We start from the raw sequence: 27151 nt of genomic DNA, 5'->3' as shown, positions 1-27151 counted from the left end.
CAAATGGTGCATCATAATTTTCTGTTTTTTGTTGTGAAGTATGTGTCTTATTTCTCTGTTATATTCATATGGAAAGGTCATTAATGTTAACAGGAGCTATGTGAACAGAGGATATAGAAAAGTATACTTCATCGTATTATACATTAGTGTTTTTATTTTGCATTTTCTTAGCACTTTGTTCTCATCTTTGTTGTTACTCTTCTTCCTTTTTGAACTGTTCATAAACTAGTTTCTATAATTAAATAGCCAATTCAATAATAGGGCATTTGGCTGGGAATGTGGCAGCGGTAGAGTGCTTGCATAGCATGCATGAAGCTCTGAGTTTGATTCCTCAGCACCACATGAGCAGAAAAAGCCGAAAGTGGTACTGTGGCTCAAGTGGTAGAGTACTAACTAGCCTTGAGCAAAAAGAAGCCAAGGACAGTGCTCAGGTCCCAAGTTAAAGACCCAGAACTGGCACACACACACAAAAATAGGGCATTTATATCAATGTCCTTTACATTTTTAGAGGCCACAATGAAACACTTTTAGTTTTGCTAATATGTCAAAGTTGTGTTGTGGAACAGCTTCAAAACAGAAATATGATTTCATTAAATTTAGTAAGAGGGGGCATCCTAAGTGTTTGTAATTGAGGCCTCTGGTTAGTTAAGTCTACTATTAATTTGTCTTAAAAGTAAATGTCTGATAACAAATAAGATGTTTGTTTTAATATAGGAACACTGTGGCACTGTCTTCTTGATTAGAATGAAGGTAGGAAGGATTTTCAGTGCCCGAGTTTAAATGGAAAGAATTTAGGATATAGGAGAGAAGGAAATAAAGACATTAGGTTGTTTTGAAATCCAAAGAACAAAGTTATTACTGGTGAAAAGTATTGAGAGAATTCCTCTGTTAGGACAATTTTTTTGGGGGGGGTTCAGTGTTGGGGCTTGAACTCAGGACTGGGGCTCTGCCCCTGAGCTTTTGTTGGTCTTCAACATTTTCCTGAGAATGCTTTGGCTGATGTAGTTAGTAGGGCCAGTGATTCTCTTTGTGTAATCTTACAGCCCCCTTTGTCCTTCGGTTCAGGTAGCTGACTACTTCAGCAGTGATTACACTTCCTTAGTTTGCTCTAGAAATGATTTGTATTCAAAAAAGTAATGTTGGGATTATATCTTCTCTAGTATTTCAATGTCTTACTTTGCCTATGAAATATAAATTGTGTCATGTTAAGACATATGTGCATTCACTCTGGACAGTACTTCTTTTTGTAAAATGTTCACCATATTTTCCATGCATCTTCCAACCTTGCTTATGGTAGTTTCTGAACACATGACCCCAGAGCATACCATATCATTCACATTGTGTTTTGGATAAATGGTTATTCTACAGTTGTGTATTAATCAGCTTTGATGATTTTTTTTTTTTTTCCAGTCCTGGGGCTTGGACTCAGGGCCTGAGCACTGTCCCTGGCTTCTTTTTGCTCAAGGCTAGCACTCTGCCACTTAAACCACAGCGCCACTTCTGGCCGTTTTCTGTATATATGGTGCTGGGGAATTGAACCCAGGGCCTCATGTATAGGAGGCAAGCACTCTTGCCACTAGGCCATATCCCCAGCAGCTTTGATGATTTTTTTTCTGGTACCAGGGCTTGAACTCAGGGCCTTGTGCACACTCAGCTTCCTTGCTCACACCTCCAGCAAGGCTTTTTCCCCTAGTTAATTGGAGTTGGAGTCTCATGGACTTTTCTGCCTCAACTGGCTTGAAACCATGATCCTTCAGATCCCAACCTTCTGAGTAGCTAGTTTTGTAAGTGTGAACCTTTGGCATCTAGCTGCAGGTCAGATATTTATTTAAGTGGGAGTATTTAAATTTGTTTCTATATTTTTTACTGTGTATCATTGCAGTTCTTTTGATAGAAGGAAGAAGAAGCGCTTTTCCTAGGGACATAGATTCTGATGTTTTATTAAAAAGAGTCAGGAAAGGTTCCTAAACCTTTAACATTAATTTTGATGAGATTTTGTCAAAATACCAGATTGAGTTTTGTGTGATTTTAAAACATTGTTGGAAAATTATAGCAATTTAAATTTCTATCTGTGTGCTTAGTTTTTAAATGTCTTGCTGATTGTAAAGACTTTATATTATTATTTAACACCTCAAAGTACAATAGGGTAAAGTACACTGTTAATCATACTAGGTATAAATCTTTATCTCAAATTACTTGATAATAAAGGCCTATTTTTTCCAGGCCTATTAGAATTGTTATTGTTTCTGGCCTGTAATATGGCCATTAAAGACCTCCTACTTTGCAGCACAATTGTTAGGTTGGTCATGGTCACTAAAGCCTACATTATTAATATGGTCCTCAAACTGTTGTTTCTTTGGAAAGATCACTGTTACTGTAGTACAGAAACTTAGATATAGTATCTATAATCAATATTCCTTCTTAGTCTAGGACATTTGTGGTACAGGATATGAGGATTCATTTTAATGTAGAGATTGAGACTGTTGATCTATATTTACATTTAAATGAAGATTACTTTTCTTTTTAAATAAACAGAAATACCCCAACATATTCACGTATGTATACATGCACATACACACTCCTAGGATGGCATCCTTATTTAGGAGGCTATTGAAAGGAAAGGCTAGTTGGGAAAGAGAAGGAGGGATGATGAGTCAGAGGGAAAGGATTGTCTTCAGAGGATACTTTTTTGGGACAGGATTGTTTGGGAGAATGTAGCTGTCACTGGAAATCTGATACAGGAAGTAGGCTATGAATTTACCAGTGTTAAGGTTTAGGAAAGAGTTGTGTGACATTTTTCCAGGGTTCTGATATAAGATAGGAGAAAAACTTAACCTATCTTTTATTCTTTAATGTAAAGCAATTTTAGTCATTCTGTGGGGATGATGGTACCACCAAAGTTTTATAGTTAAGTGTATTTACCATGGTTCAGGAGAGGGGACCAAGCAGAGGTTCATGGCTTGCTCAAGTGCCTGCAGTTCCTTGCTGCTTCTTCACTCTACCTTCTTTGGATTTAAATACAGTAGGAGCAGAAGTTGGAAAACATGGAGAAGAGTGCTATCAGGATGGCTCCAGGCAGTTATCATAAGTACTCTTCTCCTTTTCCTACTTTTTCTGCAATTTGCTGGTATATATCTCGGGAAGTTTGATATAGTTGTAAAAGCCCAATTTGGGAGTTTCTGCTCTACCAATAAACTTTCGGTAATGTTGGATACATCTTTTCTCTCTAGAAATTAGTCTTTTTGCTGGCAGACAGAAAGTCTGATGATCTTCAAAGAGGTTTCAGCTTGGATACCTTATCAATTCTCTCCTGGGAATTGAACTGTGTCATTCCTTCCTAAAGCACTTTTCATGAAGATTCCTCATTTGTATAGCAATCCTGGAACATGTACCCTGTGTCTTTTAAAGTAGCAGATCATAGCAGTCCAATTTAATATGTGAATTTGTGTTAGTGAACTCAGGAACAAAACCCATAAAATACATCTAGCTTCCTCCCTTCAGTTTTCCAGGCAACTTTTGACAGAGGGGATTTCCACAGTATGCTCCTGGACAGAGCTCTGGCTTCCTAGCCTCATGTGTCTAATAGGAACTTTAGGAAGGAAGAGAAAGTATTAGCATTAAAGTGTTGTGTTAGTAAAGGAGGTTGGGCTGGATGAGATAGGCAGGATGTTGGAACCCAGCCATCAATCAATTCACTGCATGAGTTTGGCTAGGCTGGCAGCCATGGCAGTACCAGGCTTTTTGAATATGGTTTCTGTCACCAGAGAACTGGCTTGCTTTGAAGTTTGATGGTTAACTTCTTCCAGAATCTTAGAGTGCAACCAACACTCAGGAGGAAGATAAAGGAATCTCTTAGAAACTGTCTTCATTAAGAACTTCTCTTCTACCAGCTTTTTAAAGTTTATGATAAATAAACAGATTTCAACTTTTCTTATTTTCTTTCTTTTTTCTTTTTGGCTATTGTAGGTGTTGAACTCAGGGCTTGGGCACTCCCCTTGAGCTCTTTTGCTCAAGACTAGTGCTCTACCACTTTGATCTACAGCTCCACTTCCAGTTTTTGTTTTTGTTTTTGAATTTGATTTGATTGTAAAGGTAATGTCACAGTTACATAAGTAAGGTAATTAGTCCATTTCTTGTTGAACATAGTTACCCCCTCCCTACACTTCTAGTTTTTGAGTGGTTAATGGGAGGTAAGAATCTCACGGGGACTTTTCTGCCTGGCCTGGCTTCAAACTGAAATCCTCAGATCTCAGCCTCCTGAGTAGCTAGGATTATAGGCATGAGCCACAGGCACCCGGCTTAGTTTTTCTTATTTTCTTTCAGTGCCTATTTATTACCATGGATGAAGGTGATATTGAGTAATGCGTATGACAGATGTTGAGAAGTTAACATGCACAAAACATCTTTTCATAATATGGCAATAATAATAGGGTCTGTGTAGTAGTTATGAGAACGTTGAGTAGGCAAATATAATTGGAGGAATGCCTTATATGTTATAATCTCACCTTAAACATTAGTGATTAATATTTTATTAGTAAATTCACACAACTTTGTATGTAGACATCATTTTTCTTTTACAGAAAAGAAAATTAAGAGTTAGAGAGGAAAAGTAACATCCTAAGATCACAAATAGATGTCCTGGTTTGAAGTCCTGTGGTATTACTGCTGCATAACACAGCTACCTCCAAAAGGCAAGCAAGCCAAAGCAATTTCTTCTTGATGATCCAGGGTAATTATCCAAGGAGACTGGATAATAAGGAACTAAACATTATAATGTGTTGCAGGTTTTTTTTAGTAGGTCTGGTTAAATTCTTATAAGTCAGAATCTTCTCTTCATTTTGCATAGTTCTGATCTATGTTTTTCTGTTATGATTTGATCTCAGTTACTACCAAATCATGAAAAGTGAGAATATAGCTTCAATATATACTACTTTCAGCTAACACAGTACAGGGCAAAGCAAGGATTTGCCTGTACTTTTGTCAGCTTCACATTCAGAGACAGAAATTATCAAATTATCTTTCCTCTGAACTTTAAGATGACTCATTTTTAGTTGATTATCCATTATCTTTTTTTAAAAAACTTTTCTTTTTAAGATTCTGCTCCTGCTAAGGGAGAACACTGTATTACATAAGTAAATTATTTGAAGATCACTGATAATTGGCTTTTTGCTAATAGGCATACCATTTTTGACATTTATTCTGCCTGGATCTCCCTCTCTCAATTTAGACATAAATACCTGATTTTTAAGTATATATTTGTTGTACAAGAAGGGTTTCATTGTAACATTTCTTATGTATATACAAGGTACTCTGATCAAACTCACCCCCTTGAACTCTCTTTCATCCCTCCTCCTCTTTTTAAAACAATTTCAATAGATTTTATTGTTTTATTCTCCTAATGAGTTTAAAGTAATTTGACTATATTTGTTCTCATTCAATTCTCTCCTATCATCCATCCCTAACACAGCATGTTTTACTTTTCTTTGATTCATTTCTTTAGTGTATAGTAATTTTACACTCTTTTCTTTCCTTCCTTCCTTCCTTCCTTCCTTCCTTCCTTCCTTCCTTCCTTCCTTCCTTCCTTCCTTCCTTCTTTCCCTGGTCAGTCATGGTGCTCGAACTCAGGGCCTGGTGCTGTCCTGAGATTTTTCATTCAAGGCTAGAGCTCTATCACTTTGAGCTACAGCACCACTTCTGGTTTTCTGGTGGCTAATTGGAGATAAGATTCTCATAGACTTTCTCCTGCTTTGAACTTCGATCCTCAGATCTCAGCTTCTTGAGTAGCTAGGATTATAGGTATGAGCCACCAGTGCCTGGCTTATAATTTCTTTAGTATCTCCCCATTTCCCTTGATATAACTAAAATTCTTTTCAAATCAATAAATTTCTTTCTGTTTCAGCTATATATAAAGCCAGTGAGGCCAGTTATTTTTTAGTTGATTTTTTATTATGTATAAAAATGCTAGATTGCATTATAATGAATAACCTCTAAGCAAGAAGTAAGTCTAGGAAAATTTCCTTTAGGTTCTTTGTAGGTACTTAGGTTATTGAATATGCCCATTTTAAAGCAAAGGAATATTGGTAGCTCTTGACCTAAAAGCTTAAAACATTCAATGAATCTTTATTGTCTCCCACCCCATTTTATGTTTACATTTCTGTTATGTTAAACCTTAATACCTGTTCTTTAGTATCTCCTGTCAAGTATTCTCAAGAGTAGAAATCCAATGCTGACTTTAATTTTACTTCTCTGACCTAAACAGTTCTAGAAAGTTAGTTGGGTATTGAATAAGCCTGTGCATTATAAACTTGGGTTTGTTATTCAAACTAAGTCTTGATTTTTTAAAAAAAATCTGTAGGGCTGGGGATATAGCCTAGTGGCAAGAGTGCCTGCCTCGGATACACGAGGCCCTAGGTTCGATTCCCCAGCACCACATATACAGAAAACGGCCAGAAGCGGCGCTGTGGCTCAAGTGGCAGAGTGCTAGCCTTGAGCGGGAAGAAGCCAGGGACAGTGCTCAGGCCCTGAGTCCAAGGCCCAGGACTGGCAAAAAAAAATTAAAAAAAAAATCTGTAAACCAGTTTCAATATCTCAGTATTCTGTTTTTTCTTTGTCGGTGTGAGGCTTGGGCACTGTCTCTGAGCTCTTTTGCTCAAGGCTAGTGCTCTACCATTTTGAGCCACAGCTCTCCTTCCAGTTTTTGAGTGGTTAATTGGAGATAGGAGTCTGAGAGAGACTTCTGTGCCAGGCTGGCTTCAAACTCTGATCTTCAGATCTCAGCCTCCTGAGTAGTTAGGATTACAGGCATGAGCCACTGATGTCCAGAATTTTAGCATTCTTTTTTTTTTTTATTGCTTTAGAATTTATTATATAACCCAAAGGAATCATTTGTTACAAAGTTATTACTATTGTATTAACAGTAAAATTGTTTACTTTCTCCTTCAAATTACCTTGCTTTCTATTTAATAATACATTAAAAAATCAGTTCAAGAAGAAATTAAAAGAGAAACATACTGCAAGAGGAATTAGGCGGGGGTGGGGGGGAACCACAAGGCTAGAATATTGAAGATGCAGCTGAAGCAGAAATGGCTAAATGGAGAGCCTGCAGTGAACCAAAAGGGGTAACTTGGAACCAGGGAGCTTATTGAGTTATTTGCTTGAGTTTGTAACAAACAATGAAAATAGAAACTATTCTTGAATGAAAAAAAGTTAAGCTACAGAGTATGTTAAAGCATCACGCCTGAGACTGCTCCTAACCCTTGGAGAATTAGCTGCTATTTGACCAAAATCAATGTCAGGTACGTGACAACATTTTCTTTCCAACCAATAAAACCCCATATCAGTATTTCCATCTACACTGAACAAATGTGGCCTCTAGGAAACTATTTTTTAAAAAAATATTTATCATCAAGGTTAAGTACAGAGGAGTCACAGTTACATACATTAGGTAATGAGTACATTTCTTGTCCAACTTGTTACCCCCTCCTCTTTCTCCCACCTTCCCTCCTCCCCAATTCCCCTTCCCCTCAAGTTGTACAGTTAGTTTACAACATACTGTCTTGTAAGTATCAGAATTTTAGCATTCTTTAAGGAATAAATACAAGTATTTTAAACAGTTCCTAGCATCTCATAGGTGCATGTAAATATCAGAGCTGTTATTCAAGTGAATATCTTAGAAAAGAGAACCTGAACAAAAACAGTAAGATTATACTTTGCTGAAGGGTCAAAATGTAATTCTACTAGAATGTAATGTAAAATCTTATCAACATGGCTCTTTAGAGAATTCAGATTGGTCTATAGTAATAGATACTGTGAGAATCTCTTTAACTACAAGTCAACAAATCTGCTATAACTCAAATTCCTTTATAACAAAGTGAGCCCCTTCCTCTCTAAGTTTCATAATCTTTGGAGACTAGTTGACCTGGGTATTAATGTGTATGAGGCTAGATACATATGAGTACCTCAGGCTAGATACATAACTGTGATTGTGGCAAAAACTGAAGAAACAATGGTAGGGTTTAAAGTAGCAGCAGTTAGCACATGAGATTTATTTCCCAGGGAGAGTCCATGTGAATCCTAGCTTGGCTAGTGATTGTGGATGTGATTTTTAGTCCCAGAGGGTTATATGTAGAGGCAATGGGCTGAAATTGAGATAGTAATCTTTTGTTGCTTTCTATTGCCCTCAAGTGTGTGTGTGTGTATGTGTGTGTGTGTGTGTGTGTGTGTGTGTGTGTGTGTGTATGTGTGTGTGCCTGAGGCTTGAACTTAGAGCTTGGGCACTGTCCCTGAGATTTTTGTGCTCAAGACCAGCACTCTACTACTTTGGGTCATAGCTCCATTTCTCACTTTTTGGTAGTTCATGGGAATAGGAGCCTCAGAGACTCTCCTGGCCTTTGAACTGCAATCTTCAGATTTTGGTCCGTAGGATTACAAGCGTGAGCCACTGACTTCTGGCTTCAAGCTTTTGTAAAAATGTGGTATCCCAGTATTATTTCTACTCAGAAAATATCTATCAGGAGGGCCTTAGCTTCAGTGTAACAATACCAGGGAGTGAGAGCTTGACTTTAAGCCTCCAGATTACTAGTGGTGGCAGCAGAATGGCCATGCTAGATCTTGGAGTTAACTCAGGTTTTTCTGACAACAAAGTTAAGTTCTTTGTACTAATAATCCCATACTGTTTCCTTGGTGAAGATGATACTAGTAGAGAAAAGGAAAGTAGGCCCAGAAGCAGAGGAATCTATGAGTTGAGCAAATAAATGGATGAATAAAATAGCATCTGAGGCAGGCGCTGTTGGCTCATCCCTGTGATCCTAGCTACTCAGGAGGCTGAGATCTGAGGATCATGGTTCAAAGGCAGCCTGTCAAGGAAAGTACATGAGATTCCAATTAACCACCAGAAAAATGGAAGTGGCACTGTGGCTCAAAGTGGGTAGAGTATTAGCTTTGAGTGAAAAAGTGCAGGGACAGTGTCCAGGCCTTGAGTTCAAGCCCCATGACACACACACACACACACACACACACACACACACACACACACACACGAAAAGAAAAGAAAAGAAAAGAAAAGAAAAAAGGAGAAAAGAAAAGAAAAGATGGTATCTAAGAAGGCAGCAGTGAAATCAAGTTAGAGTTCCTGCAGGCAGCCATGTCATGATGTTAGTACTAGAGGAAAAGGTAGTGGTATAGTAGTTGTTGCACAGATCATGAATAGATCAAAGGTTGGGAATACATTGTTTTTTGCATTATGGAACCTCTGAGTTGAAAGAGTGTATAAATCATCCTTTCATGATGTTATGATTTATAAGTGATATTCTAGTCTATGCTGGGTGAATAAAGACTCTGACTGATTAGAATATAAGTTCCTTGTGGATAAGAATTTTGCGCATTAATTTACTTTTAGTGAATGGATCAGCATCTGGTACCTAACAAGTACTCAGTGGATGTTGTCCAGTGAAAGAATGCTTTGACAACTGGTTAAAGTTTTGTTTTATTGAACAATGTTATACACAAAGTATTACCTCATATAAGTCTTGCTTAACCCTGTGAAGTATGTGTTTATTATTCCTAATTTATGGATAAGGTAAGGATACCTAGGAACTAAGTAATTTTCTTGAGATGATTCTACTAAAATCTATAGTGGTCAGGATTTGAAATTTCAAGTATAACCATTATAGAGAACTATGGACTTATCACTGCTCTTGACCTAGATAATATTCTTCTGTTAGTAGAACCTAAGTTTTATGGACAGCATATCACACTCTTGATTCATTAATCTGTCTGCTAGCTAATGCTGACAGGCCTTTTATTTATCATGTCTTATCCTATACTTGAATGTCTGGTTTTTGTGGACACAAATGCTGAATTTTGATCTATTCCACATAACTTTTTCTTTGATTAGATTAATTTGATATTTCTTTGTTAAGATCTTTTGGCTTAGAATGGTTTTAAAGTTTTCTCAAATTTTGGCACTTATTAATGAAAATAATTTTTTATTCTTTACTTTTATTGTTATTGTAAAAAATGTGTTGATAGATTGTCTAGTGCTTAATCATTGTATTCCACCAACAAACTAGATTACAGTGTATATAAATATGAAATTATACTGCTGGATTGGAATTTGTGTACATAAATTTGTATCAATGATTCATGCATTTTGGTGTTATATTTATAGAATTTTGATGGTTGGATCATGCTAGTTTTTAAAATGAATTGGAAACTTTTTATCTTTGTGTTCTGAAATAATTTGGAGAATATAGAAAGTTGTAAGTTCTTTATTGGTCAAAAGCCTTATCTGTAAATCCATTTGACATCTATACATTTAAAAAGGATAGGTGATACTTCACAATATTTTATCAGTCTCTTCCTATTGCCTACCCACTCTATAGTCATTTTCAGTAATGTATATTTTTCTGGGAAATGTCTATTTTTCTCTTGGTTTAAAATACATTTGTACAAGTTGATATAAATTAAAAAATTTACTTCCTACTTTTCTGCATCTGTGGTTGTATTCTATTATTCCTCATGACTTTTCTTTTTGTTAAGGTCTTTTGGGATGTGATTCTATCATTTGACATTAATTTTTATAACTTGTTGAGTATTTAGTTTGCATTTATTCATATATCTTCAGGCCTTAATTTTATTTAAAAATTCAGCAAAAATTTATGAAGTATCTTCTGTATGCCAGATTGATATTAAAGATACAAAGGTTGATTAAAATAGGATGATATTATAAGAGCTTTAGAGTATAACAAGGATATTTGAGACCATTTTTTTTTGCTAAAACTCTGATATGTTGTTTCTAATCTCTCACTTCTAGAAAGAAGTAATTCTAAAACGGTAACAAAGAATATGATCTTTTCTTTGTGACCTCCGTGTTGAATCAATGATTACCTCTTTTCCTTTTAGATTCAGTACATTTTTAACAAACTCCCAGGAATTTTTTTTGCTGTTTTTCTTAGTGTTCCTGGTGGGGACTACATTTTAAGAAGGTGGAAGGTGATGGGATAGAGGATAATATGCTTTCTATTTTACAATGAGTAAAATGACAGATTTTATAAGATAATAAATAGAGCATAGAGACTAAAATTAAGAAGATAGACAATGCCTTATGTTGGTGAGAATGTGGAACAATTGAAACTCTCATATATTCCAGGTGAAATTGTAAATTGTTATAACCAATTTTAAAACTTTTTTGGCAGCATTTACTGAAGATTTCAGTAAAAGTAGTATTTACTGAATTAAGCATATTCCTTATTATATGACTTGCAGTTACCCTCCTGAGTAAAATCTCAAGAGAAAAACTGCTTTTGTCCACCAAGTAGTTGACACAGAACGTTCATAAGAGCTCTGTTAATAATAGTTACAAAATGTAAACAACCCAGATGCTTATAAATAGGAGAATAGCTTAATTGTGGTTCACTTATTCAATAAAATGCTGTACAGCAATAAAAAGTTACTAATCTTCATAACAACATGAACAAAATTTTCAGGTTATGCACAGATAGATTCAGAGGTAGAAAAAGATTACAGGAAGTTAAAAGATAAGAGTATGCACTGTGATTCCACTAATTAAGTCCAAGAAGAAGCTTGATAGAAGTCAAAATGTTAAAAAGGAAAAAACTTATCCTTGAAGGATTTATATCTATCTATCTATCTATCTATCTATCTATCTATCTATCTATCTAATCTGCCTATAAACATATATACATATATATTTATTTCCAAAGGAGTTGCTATCTTATTTATATTTAATGCATAAAAACATTTCAGAGTATATATTCATATATACATATCATATATACATTCATGCTTATATACATATGTATACATGTATACATATGCATACATATATGTATACATACACACATACATACATAGTGTGTGTGTGTGTGTGTGTGTGTGTGTGTGTGTGTGTGTGTGTGTGTACCAGTAGCTTGGCTTGAACTTAGGGACACTCTGTTCATACTTGTTCATGGCTGGAGATCCACCATTTGAGCCATACCTCCAGTCTGGCATTTGCTGGTTAATTGGAGATGAAGTCTTTTGGATTTCTCTGCCTCAGCTCTCTTTAAACCATGACGAGGATTTTCCGATCTCAGCTTCCTGAGCAGTTAGGACTACAGTCACCAGCACTTGGCTGAAAAGTGTATTTAAAGGCATAAAGACAGCAAATTAATGCAGCTAGTTGATTCCTTAAAATTAGTAGTATAAAAGAACTAGTATGGTTGTCATTGGATTTTTGGATAAGAGAATCATAATTAAAACAAAATTTGGGGAAAGAAGAATATTTTCATCTATTGATTATGAAAAGAGAGGTGAAAATTACCCCCCCCCCCCAACAAGCTTTCTACGTGTATGTTGGTAGTAAAAACATTGAAGAAGTGGGGGTCATTAAATGGGGGTCATTCTACACTTCAGATCTTCTCTTTCACTTTGTAATTTTCTGTTCTTTATCGGAATGCTTTCCTTGTCATGCTGTAGTTTTTCACTGTCTAAGATCCCTCTTTGGATATTATTATTTAATTCAGGACATAATCTTGACACACAACCTAGCTGGAGCCAATTTCACTTTACAGGGGAGAAAAGGAGTACATAGAAGGTTTAATGAATTGTAATACTTAGCTACTTTAGGTCTGTGATGCTTGCCTTATAACCAGGCTGGCAGGCCACACATCACGCACAGTTCCAGCTCCCGAGTCTGGGCTGCACATGTGCTGGTGGCTCCCTGACCCTGCACACGTGGTCGGCAGTTTCAGCTCCCGAGTCTGGGCTGCGACCAAGGCCGGTTGGTTCACTTTTTGTTCACTTTTTACTTCTCCAATAAATCTGTCTTTTTGTCATTTTTTTCCCCCCGGCCAGTCCTGGGCCTTGGACTCAGCTCGCTTCCTTTTGCTCAGCACTCTGCCACTTGAGCCACAGCGCCACTTCTGGCCGTTTTCTGTATATGTGGTGCTGGGGAATCGAACCCAGGGCCTCAAGCTCTCTTGCCACTAGGCCATATCCCCAGCCCCTTTTTGTCATCTTGTAAAAAAAAAAATACTTAGCTATTTTAGATGATTATAAAGTCAGTCTCAATTGCCAGGTAGTAAAATTAAAGTATAGAAAACTGAGATTAAAAAAAATCTCTACATGAAATTCAAGTGATCAATGTAGTGATTAAAAAAACTACTTTTCAAATTGTACTCATACATAAGAAACTGTATTTAAAATTTTTGTTACATACAAGTCAAGCACTGGTGGCTCACACTTGTAATCCTACCTAGATGCTCAGGCTGAGATCTGAGAACTATGTTTCAAAGCCAGCCTGGGCAGGAAAGTCTATGCGACTCTAATCTCCAATTCACTACCAAGAAAAGCTGGAAGTGGAGCTGTGAATGAAGTAGAGCAGTAAAATTGAGTAAAAAATGTCAGGGGCACTTCTCAGGCCCTAAAATCAAGCTCAGGAGTGTCACACACATGACAAAATTATGTTACAATACGGGTGCTGGTGGCTCATGCCTGTAATCCTAGTTACTCAGGAGGCTGACATTTGAGGATCATGGTTCAAAGCTAGCCTGGGGAAGGAAAGTCCATGAGACTCTTATCTCCACTTAACCACCAGAAAACCAGAAATGGTGCTGTGGCTGAAGTGGTAGAGCTCTAGCCCTGAGCTGAAGAGCTCAGGGACAGTGCCCAGGTCCAGAGTTCAAGCGCCGCGATAGACAAAAAGAAAATTATGTTACAATACTATTCCCATCTTAAAAAGGCTATCATTGTGTTCATCATTATTGTTATTATGGACATTGATAGATACCAAACCCAGAGACTCTTGTTTGCTAGGCAAGTGCTCTTCCATTGAATCATATACCCTAAGTCCTTTTAATGTGATTTTTGATGTATGTGGTATGAAGACAAAATCAATGGGAAATGACAATGGGACAGCTTAATATCCTCAAGCAAATGAAGCTGGATTCCTACTTTACCCCATACACAAAATTAACCCTAAGTGAATCAAGGACTTAAATGCAAGAGATTCATAAATTGGATAAATTTTTGTGAACTTGAATTAGGTGATGGTTTATTTATATGACATAAAAACCTAAGTGAAGAAAGAAAAATATGATCATAAAGATTATTAAAATAATATATTTGCAAATCATGTACTTTATAGTGATACATATCTAGAATATGTGAAGCACTCTCATGTCTCGATAATAGTCAACTCAAATATTGGGAAAAAAGGGCAGAGGACTCAAATCAGTATTTCTTCAACTAAGATTTATTGTACTAGGGGTGTGGTTTAAGTGGTAGAGCACTTGCCTGTCAAGTGTATTGTATATGAGGCCCTGGGTTCAATCCCAACATGACCAGTACTCGCAAAAAGACCTTCTATATTGTTAGATATTAGGGAAATGTAAGTCAAATTACAATTCTTCACACACTTGAAGGTGGCTATATTATAGAGAAACTAAGAAGTGTTGTCAAGAATGTGGAGAAATTGGGAAAGTGTAACCCTCATTCATTCCTCATGAGAATGTAAAATGGTGCAGTCAGTTCAAGAACCAGTTCATCAGTTTTTCAAATAAACATAGAATTACTATATGCTTCATTCTACTAACTGAGACATTTCCTTCCTCAGAAACAGTACATATAGAAAAGAAGGCTTGATAGCAAGAAGAAAAATGAGGAAAGATATGACAAAAAATACATACATATTTACATTATTTTTATAAATGATATAATGAAATGGAATATTTTTATATTCATGCCTCTTTTGCCTGCCATTTTAAGAAGTCAGATAATTTGTGTATATGCATTTGTGTGTGTACATTTGAAGGCAAGATTTGTATGAATCCGAGTTTCTCTTTTTTAAAAATATGAATTAGTAAATATGAATGATTTCCCTTCATTGTTTTTTCTTCTCTCCACTCTCCTTTCCTTCCTTTCTTTTATTTATTTTTACACCTCATTTCCATAGTTATTTATACTTTGAATTTTTTCCTTTAGTTTTTGAAGATAGCCATCTCATTTATAATATTGTAAAGGGGCTATTAAGTGAGGATAAAAGCCTTTCACTTAGGAGTGTTGTTAAGAGACATGAAATAGAGTATATTTAATGTTTGAGAACTTCAAGAATTCACATTGTAATTCCTTTAGAAGTCCTTTATACTTTAGTTATCTTCTTGTATATTTTCTCTGAAGTTTGTTAAAAAAGAATGGTAAGTCCCATTTTGTGGCATTACAGAAAATGTGTCTTATTATTTTGAGGTGACAACATATTTGTGAGCTAGGAGATTTTATATAATGTAGACTATTGCTTGTTTTGTATGTGTTTGATGTTAATACTTAACTAACTTTAAAAAAGGGGTACTGTATAAGCATTTTTTTTGTGGTTTTCCAAGAGCTGTCTATATATTATACATTATTCCACCTATATTCGTAGTATAAGGTAGATCTACTCTTTCTCTTTAAACATTGAAATGTAAACATGCCAAGTAGTGTTAAAAATGTAAGTATATTCATATGAAATGATTATAAAGTGACTCTAAACCAACATCTAGGTGAAAATAATGGAATACTGACATTATCCTAGAAGCTTTTTGTTGCCCTTCCCAATTAAACTCACATTACTCTCTGAAGTAACCAGAATTAGGTACTTAATGTTAGCCACTTTCTCCACTTTGTAGTTAAACTGTTTTGGAAAGCATATCTAAAAAGTTTGATTTTTGCCTTTTTTATGCATTTTGTACCTGGAATCATTGAGAATCTGTTATTTATGTATGTTTCTGTTTCTGTTTATTATCTATCACTATTATGAAATATTGCTTTATTAATTTTCTTTTAATTTGGTAAGTATCAGAGTTATTTATCCCTTATCATCACTGGACAAGTTGTTGCTTATCATCTCTGGACAAGTTGTTGCTTGTGATGAATTATGCTGCTATAAACCTTGTGCATATATTTGTATTTGGAAATCACATGCACAAGTTTCTCTAGGTTATGTATGAAGGAATAGGATTATTAGGTCAGAGGCTATGTCTGTCTTCATCTTGTTTACTTAATTCTAATCTCTTCTAAAATTGGTTTTGGAGTGGTTGTTAATACTCCACCAGGAGTCTATGAACATTCCCATTATTTGACTTCTTTGCCAACTATCTATTGTTAAACTTTTTTTTCTGAGACATGGTCTCAGGATTTCATTATTTACCCAGATGGCTTGGAGCTCTTTATGTAGCCCAGACTGGCTTTGAACTCACAGTCCTTCTGCCTCTACCTTTCATCCATCTCCACAGAGGGGTTCTTCAAACTTGTAACTTTCGACAACTGCTTGGTTTTAATTTGCATTCTTGATTGACAGGAATACCAGGCATTTTTTTTCTCTCTCTTTTTTTTTTTTTTTTGCCAGTCTTGGGGCTTGGACTCAGGGCCTGAGCCTTTCTGTGCTCCAGGCTAGTCCTCTGCCACTTGAGCCACAACACTACTTCTGGCCTTTTCTGAGTAGTTTATTGGAGATAACAGTTTCATGGACTCTTTTGCCCTGGCTGGCTTCTAGCCAGCCTCAGATCTCAGCCTCCTGAGTAGCTAGGATTATAGGTGTGAGTTACTGGGGCTCTGCTGATAGCAAGACTTTTAAATAAGTTATTGATGAGTAGCTTTATTCTTTTATAAAATGTTTTTTCATTTTTGTGCACTTTTTCTATTGCATCATTGCGTTTCTTAAAATGCTTGGTTGTTTTCTATATTTTCTGTATATGAATTATTTATTTATTTGGACAGTTGGGGGCCTTGAACTCAGGTCTGAGCACTGTCCCTGGCTTCTTCTTTTTTGCTCAATGCTAGCCCTCTGCCACTTGAGCCACAGCGCCACTTCTGGCTGTTTCCTACATATGTGGTGCTAGGGAATCGAACCCAGGGCTTCATGTATATGAGGCAAGCACTCTTGCCACTAGGCCATATTCCCAGCCCATCTGTATATGAATTTTTATTCATGTAGGTTGCAACTGTCTTCTGCTCTTGAGTTGTCTTTTCACTGTATGGAGTTTTTGGTTAAAAGATATTTTAATTTTAGTATAGTTGAATTTTTTAAAATCTTTTTTGCCTAGTTTTCTTGTGCTGATAAGAAAGTTATTTCTTATATGAGGCAATAAAGATTAATTCCCAATATGTTTACACTGATGTTTATTATACAGAAAGCTGTTCTGGTAATGCTATTTGAATTAGGGATACAGTCATTTTTTTTCTCAGTGTCTAGCTGTCCTAGATAATCTATTAAAACCCATTTTTTCCCCTGAATGTTGTATAATTTACCTTGGTCATATCAAGTGCTCATCTAAACACGAATCTCTTTTTAGGTTGTTTTTTTATTATAGTCTCTAGATGTTTATCTATACTTGCAACCCATAGTACCCTGTTTTTATTTTATTTGCTTCATATATAATGAGATTTTCTGTTTTATAGATTTAAGTCTCGCAACTTTGTTTTTATTTTTCAAGTGTCTTAGCACTTCTTGGCCCCTTTGTGTTTCCATATGAATTTAGAATTAACTTAAGTTCTATACCAGACAAAAGTCCTATTGGAATTTTTAAAGTTCAATTTGTATTTAATCTATACAGAAAATTTTAGGGAAAGAATAACTTCATAACAACTCTTCTAATGCATGAACATATTGTTTCTCTACCTTTAATTTTATTATTATTATTATGTTATCAATATTTTACTTTATTTTTTCATTATCTCTAAGTAGTTGTACAAAGGAGTTGTTATTTAACAAAGCAGTTTATGAATACAATATGTCTTGATCAATGTCACCCCTTTCAACATTCTTACCCATCCATACCTTCCCTACCCCTCCCCTTACTTGTCTGAATTTTATAAGGTATACAATGATTTCTTGCCTGCATTATCCCCTCTTCTTTTCATTAGTCTACCCCTCCCAAAGCCCATTCATTTTAGTATTCTTTAAAGTCTCTCAGTAGGGGCTGGGGATATAGCCTAGGGGCAAGAGCGCTTGCCTCGTATACATGAAGCCCTGGGTTCGATTCCCCAGCACCACATATACAGAAAATGGCCAGAAGTGGCGCTGTGACTCAAGTGGCAGAGTGCTAGCCTTGAGCGGGAAGAAGCCAGGGACAGTCCTCAGGCCCTGAGTCCAAGGCACAGGACTGGCAAAAAAAAAAAAAAAAAGAAGACGACCTGTCTAAAGTCTCTCAGTAAAGTTTATAATTTTTCTTGTCTAAGTCTTATGCTATATAAACATTAAAAAAATTAGCAGCTCAGAGCAGTCAGATATTTAATTGCCGTATAAACAATGAAAGCAATAGCTTAATATTCAGAAGAGGAGCAAATATGCCTTAGTGGTCCATAGTAGATCACACTAACATATTTTGGGTCAAAGATTAATTTCATACTATTATCTTTGTTCCTGAGTAGCTGTGATATATGTGTGTGGATATATTCATTGTTTATTTGGCCAATAAGTTGAAAAAGAAATTTATATACTAGTTTTTAAAATTGACTATCTGTACAGGAACATGTTTGCTGTTTCCCTTTTACTTTATTGATAGATCTTTTACCTGAAATGGCTAGCATTGGTGAATGTAAAAACATCCCAAAGACAAGTTCTACATAGGATTGTGGTGTGTGACTTCTGAAATAATGAAATAATACATGAGTTGCTTCTTATTATTAAGAGCCATTTCCATTTGGCTTATTAACTCTTTAAGAACCCTAGATATATTCTTTAGTGTGCAACTTATATAGGCTTCTGGGAAAATGAAGCACATGCATTGTTTGCTATTAAAATGTAGTTTATTCTTTATTTAAAATACATATTAGCATATTTAAAAGAATAAAGCTTTCTAATAAATATAAAATAAATGTATAAATATATTACTTTCTAATAAATGTAAATCTCCTTTGCTAGTGAGGGATACTGTACAGATAGGTCCCAACATTGTCACTTCTGGGGAACAGTAGTGAAATTGTTTCTTCCTGACAGCAGACAGCCCCACTGCAGAGCCCTAGTTTCATGTTACATTAAGTATTAGTGCTGTTCTTTCAGGAGCTATTATACTGTGACATCAAAGATTTTCTACAGGGCAGTAGTAGGTTAGCACTGAAGTTGTCTACTGAAATTTTAAAGAATGGAATTAAATATATATGACCAGACTTTAATGTAAGAGACAGAGACAGAATTACAATGGTTTGCTGTAGAAATGATAAGTCTATGGGCAGTTCACTTGTGTCTCCTAGTTCAAGCCAAATTTTGTTACTTTATATTTCTACAACAAGTACAAATAGCCATTATGTTAATGCTAGGGTAGCTGATCATTTCCAGAGAGAGACAGTATGAATAAGGAAAAAAAAGCCTTTTGTGAAATAAAAATGGTTAGGTTGACCTATAACATATTTGGTATAATGAACATGTGGACAGTAATTGCAATGGCCTGACTTCCTTCTTGTTGAACCTCTAATTAGTTAAAAGGATCAAACTACATACTCTGTTAGAGTTACAGGAGTAAAATTTTTAGTTAGCAAGGGAACAGATAAAAAGTCTTGCAACTGAAAGGGCTTAATTTTTTTTATGGCAGTTGTACAAATAAACAACTTAAAGATTAATCAGATTACAATGTCCTCAGAAAGGGATAACTTGGTTAAATGTTGAGAACTGTGATTAGACATTTCTGTCTATACAGACACTGTTTGAGAAAACAAATTAAGTGTTTTGAGTTTAAATATCATACTTTTTGGCTAATGAAATTAGAGCTGCTCTGTGTATAATGTTACTATGATGTTTTTATTAAAAATCCAGGGACTATGAAATGCCAATTAATTTTAGAAGTACAATTCAAAGTAAAATATTTACGAGAACATAATTATAACAGTTTTATTTGCAATTAACCAAGTAAGTCACAGTTTTCTTTTTATTAAAGTAATAATAAAATGTTTTTCAGTTGTAGTAAGATATACACAATGATACATTTCTTTATTTGATATGTTTATTTTACCAAATAAATTCTGATACTATCAACTGCAATGTAACTAAAAATAAATCTCTTAGGTACTTGGCTTTTGATTATGCTTTAAGATAATTTTTATTTTGTCCAGAGTAATCTATAAAATAGTCATGAAAACAGTCATTTAAATAACACAATTTAAAGGTACTTGCTGTGTCATGTATTTTACCATGCGTGTGTGTTACTGGGGTTTGAACTCATGGTCTCACAGTGGATAGGCAGGCATTCTACTACTTGAGTTTCTCTGCCAACCCTCACAATATGTTTTTAAATAGACATCTCTATTAAGTGCCAGGAAAATACTGCTATAACCTTTTCCATCATTAAAATAGCTACAATCAAATATCTAAGTAGCTCTTATTTCTTATCAAAGGAGAAAACTTAAACCTATAGTATGGAAGTAGATTTAATTATACAAAAATGTTTTCTGGGCACAGTGGCTCATGGCTGAAATCCTAGCTATTTAAGAGATAGAGATAGAGAGGATCCTGGTTCAAGTCCAGCTGGGCAAAAAGTTGTCTAGTCCCCATCTCAACCAATAAAAAGCTGGGTATTGGGACATATACCTGTCATTATAGCTATGTGGAAAATGTAAATTGGAGGATCATGGTACTGGCTGTCCTAGACATATACATAAACCCTGTTTGAAAAACAACTAAAGCAATAAAAGGGATGGGCTTTGGCTCAAGTTGTAGATTACTTGCTTTGTAAGCAGAGGCCTTGGGTTCAAACCTGAATGCTACACCTTAAAAAGAAAAATATTTTCACCTTTAAAAAATTTGTGTTTGTTTTTACTTTTAGCATAATAATGTGCAATAGTACCCACCACCAAAAAAACCTCAAAAGAGGCAAAAATGGCCCACATATGAAAAAAAAAGTTCATATAATTTTTCTGAGGAGTGAAATAATTAAAAAAATGATTTGTATTAGTGTACATAACTCATATAAGGAAATTTTGTTGTAATATTCAATACATGCATACAGTGTACTCTAAACTAATTCATCTCCTCTATCATTCTCCTTTATCATCTTTCCCTCTCTCTTAAACAATTTCAACAGGTGTCTTTGTTTATGTCCATATGTTTATACAGAATACTTTGGGCATAGTTGCCCTCTTTCACCCTTTCAATTTGTCCTCTCCTTCCCTGAACTCTTACAGTCTAGTTTTTTTTTTTTTTACTATTTTATAATTCAAAATATATTAATTTGCGGTAAAAAAGAAAATGGCGGGCTGGGGATATGGCCTAGTGGCAAGAGTGCTTGCCTTGTATACATAAGGCCCTGGGTTCGATTCCCTAGCACCACATATACAGAAAACGGCCAGAAGTGGTGCTGTGGCTCAAATGGCAGAGTGCTAGCCTTGAGCAAAAAGAAGCCAGGGACAGTGCTCAGGCCCTGAGTTCAAGGCCCAGGACTGGCCAAAAAAAAAAAAAAAATGGCCTGGATATGTCAATATCAATGAAATGTAGAATTGTTCATATTTTCATTATTGTTTCAATCCTTTTACTTCTATAATGTATAAGAATTCTGATTTAAAATGTTTTGTTTGTTCTACAAACTGCATCTAAGTTTATTTTTATTTTTTTTATTTTTATTTATTTTTTTTTTTTTGCCAGTCCTGGGCCTTGGACTCAGGGCCTGAGCACTGTCCCTGGCTTCTTTTTGCTCAAGGCTAGCACTCTGCCACTTGAGTCACAACGCCACTCCTGGCCATTTTCTGTATATGTGGTGCTGGGGAATCGAACCCAGGGCTTCAAGTATAGGAGGCAAGCACTCTTGCCACTAGGCCATATCCCCAGCCCCGCATCTAAGTTTATTAATGCCTCCATTAACTAGCTAAGTGTACTATAGGTATATCAGTATACCAGTATACCAGTTAAATAAAGAAATGTGGGGCTGGGGATATAGCCTAGTGGCAAGAGTGCCTGCCTCGGATACACGAGGCCCTAGGTTCGATTCCCCAGCACCACATATACAGAAAACGGCCAGAAGTGGCGCTGTGGCTCAAGTGGCAGAGTGCTAGCCTTGAGCGGGAAGAAGCCAGGGACAGTGCTCAGGCCCTGAGTCCAAGGCCCAGGACTGGCCAAAAAAAAAAAAAAAAAAAAAAAGAAATGTGATACTAAAGAATTTTGGTTTTTGTCGTGTAATGATAAAGGAAAGTGCAGATTCTTTAATATTTTTTTTTTTTTGGCCAGTCCTGGGGCCTGGACTCAGGGCCTGAGAACTGTCCCTGGCTTCTTTTTGCTCAAGGCTAGCACTCTGCCACTTGAGCCACATTGTCACTTCTGGCCATTTTCTGTATATGTGGTGCTGGGGAATTGGACCCAGGGCCTCATGTATAGGAGGCAAGCACTCTTGCCACTAGGCCATATCCCAGCCCCCAGAATCTTTAATTTGATAGTTAAAATGCTTTTAAAGTCCAGTGAGCTATAATACCTATAAAATAATTAATTACAAATAATGCTCTATAAATCACGAGGTGGGAAGGTTATACTAAATGCTCAGTTGAAGGATTTTTTTTTTGACACACTTATCAGAACATCAGACATAAAGAAAATCTTCTAGAAAGCAAAGCCAAGTCAGAATCAGAAGTATAAAATTAGATACAAACTAGCAAATGGTTTCTCATTAGCCACAGAGGATACAGTAAAAATGAGATTATATTCTCCAAGTTATATGGGAAATTATTGAAGTATTACATTTGCTTTAGGACATGGCATTGGAAATAAACTTTGAGAAATGACTGCAAAAACAATAAATAAGTGATCCTAAGGAAGCCAATTATAGATGAGATCAGCCCTGCACAAGAGGGGCTACAAGTGAATGGTAGAAGAAAAAACTATTTAGTTTTGGAATTTTATACATTTAAATTAAAAACTTTTAGGGAAATACATTTTAGAAAACTCTATTGCAGGAGACTGACTTGTCATTTTAAAGAAATGTATGCTCCCATTAAAAATGTAGGCAACAAGAAATCCTTATTAAATTTGTCTATATGAAGTTTTAATATGTGTTACATGCTTTTTCCATTCAACAAGTTTTTATTAGGTGTCAACTATGTGCCACATCTCATGGGGACAGAAAATAATTAGTACTCATCTTTGAACTTAACAGTTGTTAATATGATACGAGAGAGTATATATTCAGTTGCTAAGGTATGTGGTAAGTTGATACCTTCAGAGATGAGAATCAGCTGCAGAAATCAGAATGGGCTTAAGTAAGCAAATACTCAAATTGAAATTTAGTTGCATAAATAGATTTAGGTTGGCTTTGCTGAGGAAGAAATACATCAGGAGGTTGAATTTTCTTTATGTTTATTATGTTTACAAATTTATGTTATTTGGACATTTTTATATTAGCAAGTCAAATTTATTGAAGAGAATGAATTTAGAGTTTTTTCCATAAAAACCTAGAAAACTATATATATGTATGTATATATGTATATGTATATATATACACACATATGTATGTATGTGTATATATAAACATATTACCTTTGTTTCCTTTTAATGATAAGTCCCAAAATGATTTGAAAGTTTCTCTAGTAAACCAGTCATGTAAATTGAGTTGAATCCTCAAAATCTGGTTACAGAGCTATTTGAGAGCTGAAAGTTAAGGCGAAATATATATATATATGTATACATATGTACATATATGTATACATATATTTTTTTTCTTTGGGGGGGCCAGTCCTGGGACTTGAACTCAGGGCCTGAGCCTGTCCTTGGCTTCTTTTTGCTCAAGGCTAGCACTCTGCCACTTGAGCCACAGAACCACTTCTGGCTTTTTCGATATATATGGTGCTGAGGAATCAAATCCAGGGCTTCATGTATAGGAGACAAGCACTCTTGCCACTAGGCCATATTCGCAGCCCCAAGAGAAAATATTGAAAGACTGAAATCTTACAGAAGAGCTGTTTTTTTTTTTTTAAAGAATAATGAAACAAACACTTTACACATATTAATCTGTTTCTTCTTTCATTTATTTAACAAACTAATTGAACATACACAGTGTCCAAGGCATTAAGAATATAAACATGAAAATATAAATGTTAAAGTCCCTGGTTAAAGTCACACTTAGGAAATGAGAGAAAACAAGACTGAGATGGAAGGAAGATAGATATAATCAATAATTGGAGGGAAGAATGTGGACAGTTAAAACACATTAAAATATTTCAGAACCAATTCACTCCCTCCATCATATTTCAATTCTAATTTTTCTCTTCTCTTTAAACCAATGTTTGGTGGCTTTCATTACAAAACAAAACAAACATGTTCATTACCAAAAGGGCAACTGAATGCCCACTAAGCATTGTTTCTCCTTCCTAGCATATGGTAACTACCAATCATCTGTCTCTGCAAGTCTTCCTACTTTTGGTAATTTTTTTATTAATATAATTATACAATATGTAACCTTTCATATCTGACCTGTTTTCACTTAGCCTCATGTTTTCTAGGCATGTTTTCTGTGTTGTAACATGTCAGTACTTCCCTTTTTTGTGAATAAAAATAGTTTTCCATTGCATGTACCTGTTGATGGACATTGGGGTTAATAACCTTTTTTTTTTTTTTTGGCCAGTCCTGGGGCTTGGACTCAGGGCCTGAGCACTGTCCCTGGCTTCTTCTTGCTCAAGGCTAGCACTCTGCCACTTGAGTCACAGCGCCACTTCTGGCCATTTTCTGTATATGTGGTGCTGGGGAATCGAACCCAGGGCCTCATGTATAGGAGGCAAGCACTCTTGCCACTAGGCCATATCCCCAGCCCCATAATTAACTTTTTGAAAGTTTACTATTCTATTTTCCACACTGACTACATCATTTTGTATTCATATCAGCAATGTATAAAAGTTCTAATTTCTAGGGCTGGGGATATAGCCTAATGGCAAGAGTGCCTGCCTCGGATACACGAGGCCCTAGGTTCGATTCCCCAGCACCACATATACAGAAAACGGCCAGAAGCGGCGCTGTGGCTCAAGTGGCAGAGTGCTAGCCTTGAGCGGGAAGAAGCCAGGGACAGTGCTCAGGCCCTGAGTCCAAGCCCCAGGACTGGCCAAAAAAAAAAATTAAAAAAAAAAAGTTCTAATTTCTTTACATCCTTACCATCTTATTTACCATAAAAATAATTACAGCCATTCTAGTAGATTGTTAGATATTATTTGGATGTCCATTTCTTGAAGGCAAAATGTTGGGGATTTCTGAAAACTATGGAAATATGAATTTGATTCAATTTCTTATTGAGTGAAATGTAATAGGCTTGCATGACTTAATCTATTTTGTCTCCTTTAACAGGAAGTATTCTGAGTTTACCAGAGATACCTTTAGATTGAACAAACTTCAGTATCACATGTGTTACTTATTTTCCAGAATTAGTTATTACAAATGACAGGATTCTAATTTTTCTGGGATATACAAAATATTAAATGTATTTTAAAGAGTAATAATGATGTTTGTATCATTATGGAATTTACTTTGAAGATAAGCCAAAGAGATGTGTATATTTCAGAAGGCCTCTTTCTTTTAGTCAGGCACTGATCTAAGTATGAGGATAATGTAGTGAGTAAGACAAATTCTCCATCGTCATGATCTTTCAGTTCTTTGAGTCAATTGGTTTGTCAACTGATTGAAGTAGGAGTTTTCCATTTGGCTAGGATAAGTCATCACATTCATATCTCAGAATATGTCAGTGTGTGAGTTTATTTATAGGATGTGGGGAAGTACAGTTGCAGCTATTACTGGGCGAACTTAATGCTCATAGGCAGTGGAATGATAAAGTATGTATGGCAATACATATTTGCAGTCTGGATAGCACTAGAGTACTTCCCTTTACTCCTGCTCTGAATCTCTCAGTATACATTTCCTTCCTTCCTTCCTTCCTTCCTTCCTTCCTTCCTTCCTTCCTTCCTTCCTTCCTTCCTTCCTTCCTTCCCTCCTTCCTTCCTTCCTTCCTTCCCCCTTTCCTTCCTTCCTTATTCTAGTTTTCATTGTTGAAAAATAGTTTCCTCATATCACTTTCCCAGTTCTTACCTTCCAGTATATGTATACATATACTTACATAAATATGTACAATATCTATTTTAAATCTATCTCTCAATATCTATCTATTGACCTATCTTTTTTGTGTGTGCCTGAAACCTTCTAATCTTAGAATAAAAGTTGGAATACTTCAATGTCAAAACTTAAGTAAATCACTGTAAGGTATGCACTATAGAGCTTGTAGGTCCCTACCCTTTCTAGTTTTCAATTTTAACTGGCTTTAACAGTTTATTTGCTTGAATCCAATCCAATACTCACACATGAATTGACTTTGAAAACTTCTCTACCATGTCTTCCATACCCAATACCTTAGTCATAGGAATGGGATTTTTCTTCAACCATTGATTTTAGGACATTTTGATGTTAGGCATCAAAATATGCTATCAGTATTGTATTATTTATGGGCAAAGAAAATTTAAAAGATAAACCCAAATTTCAAACTTTTGCTGTGATTAAAATAAAATTTATAGACATGCATTTGAACAGGAAAAACAGGGGTTCAAAAGTACATATTGCCAGTATTCCTTAAACTCCAAGTAGTTTTAAAAAACAAATATTATACAAATCATAGTTTTGGAGAGAATGGTACAGTATAGTAAGGTATTAAAGTCAGTAGCCAGTAACTGAGAGAGAGGGATAAAGTGATTTATTTACTTTAAAAGTAGAGAGCTGTATTTTTGTGTTTTGATTTGGTTATTTTTAAAACACCTGTGTCTCACTTGCTATAAACACAAATTCTAAATGTGCATAATGGAAATCATTGTATGGGTATAAATGGTGTATTGACTGCTCTTCTTAGTATATAACACACCTTCCCTGTTGGCACCAAAGAGCCATGAATGAGGCATTTTATTAAAATTGAGGCTTGTGGTTCTAATCATAGGTCATTGGTTGGTTCTCACTTTTCAGTTTCAGATTTGTGTATATTTGATCAGGGGACAGCAATGAAATTATTATGACAAAGACTTTGTACTAGCCTGTATCTGTCGTTAAAACTTGAAAGTCTTTGGAACTGTGATGCTGACAGCATGTGAACATTGCAAGAAAGCATAAGCTGTGTAATGTCTTAAAGAAACTTTCAAGTATCATCTTCCTTTTGTGTTGTTTGAAAGAGTTATACTATTAAGG

General features: G+C 35.5%; 1 protein-coding gene and 1 long non-coding RNA gene across 14 annotated transcripts in view; one reads left to right on the top strand and one right to left on the bottom strand.

Annotated features, from left to right (window-relative positions):
• Sox6 (SRY-box transcription factor 6) overlaps window positions 1-27151 on the top strand; it is a 538528-nt gene that overhangs the window by 12254 nt on the left and 499123 nt on the right. The gene's annotated exons all lie outside the window — the stretch shown is intronic.
• LOC125361750 lies at window positions 2186-9767 on the bottom strand. The gene is made up of 3 exons (XR_007212987.1): window positions 9756-9767; window positions 5193-5199; window positions 2186-3938 (listed from the first exon to the last, which is right to left on the bottom strand). It is a non-coding gene; the product is annotated as an uncharacterized LOC125361750 (long non-coding RNA).

This window comes from Perognathus longimembris, chromosome 13, assembly GCF_023159225.1.
Source record: "Perognathus longimembris pacificus isolate PPM17 chromosome 13, ASM2315922v1, whole genome shotgun sequence".
In the NCBI taxonomy this organism is placed as follows: domain Eukaryota; kingdom Metazoa; phylum Chordata; class Mammalia; order Rodentia; family Heteromyidae; genus Perognathus; species Perognathus longimembris.
This window is presented reverse-complemented; position numbering and strand designations above follow the sequence as displayed.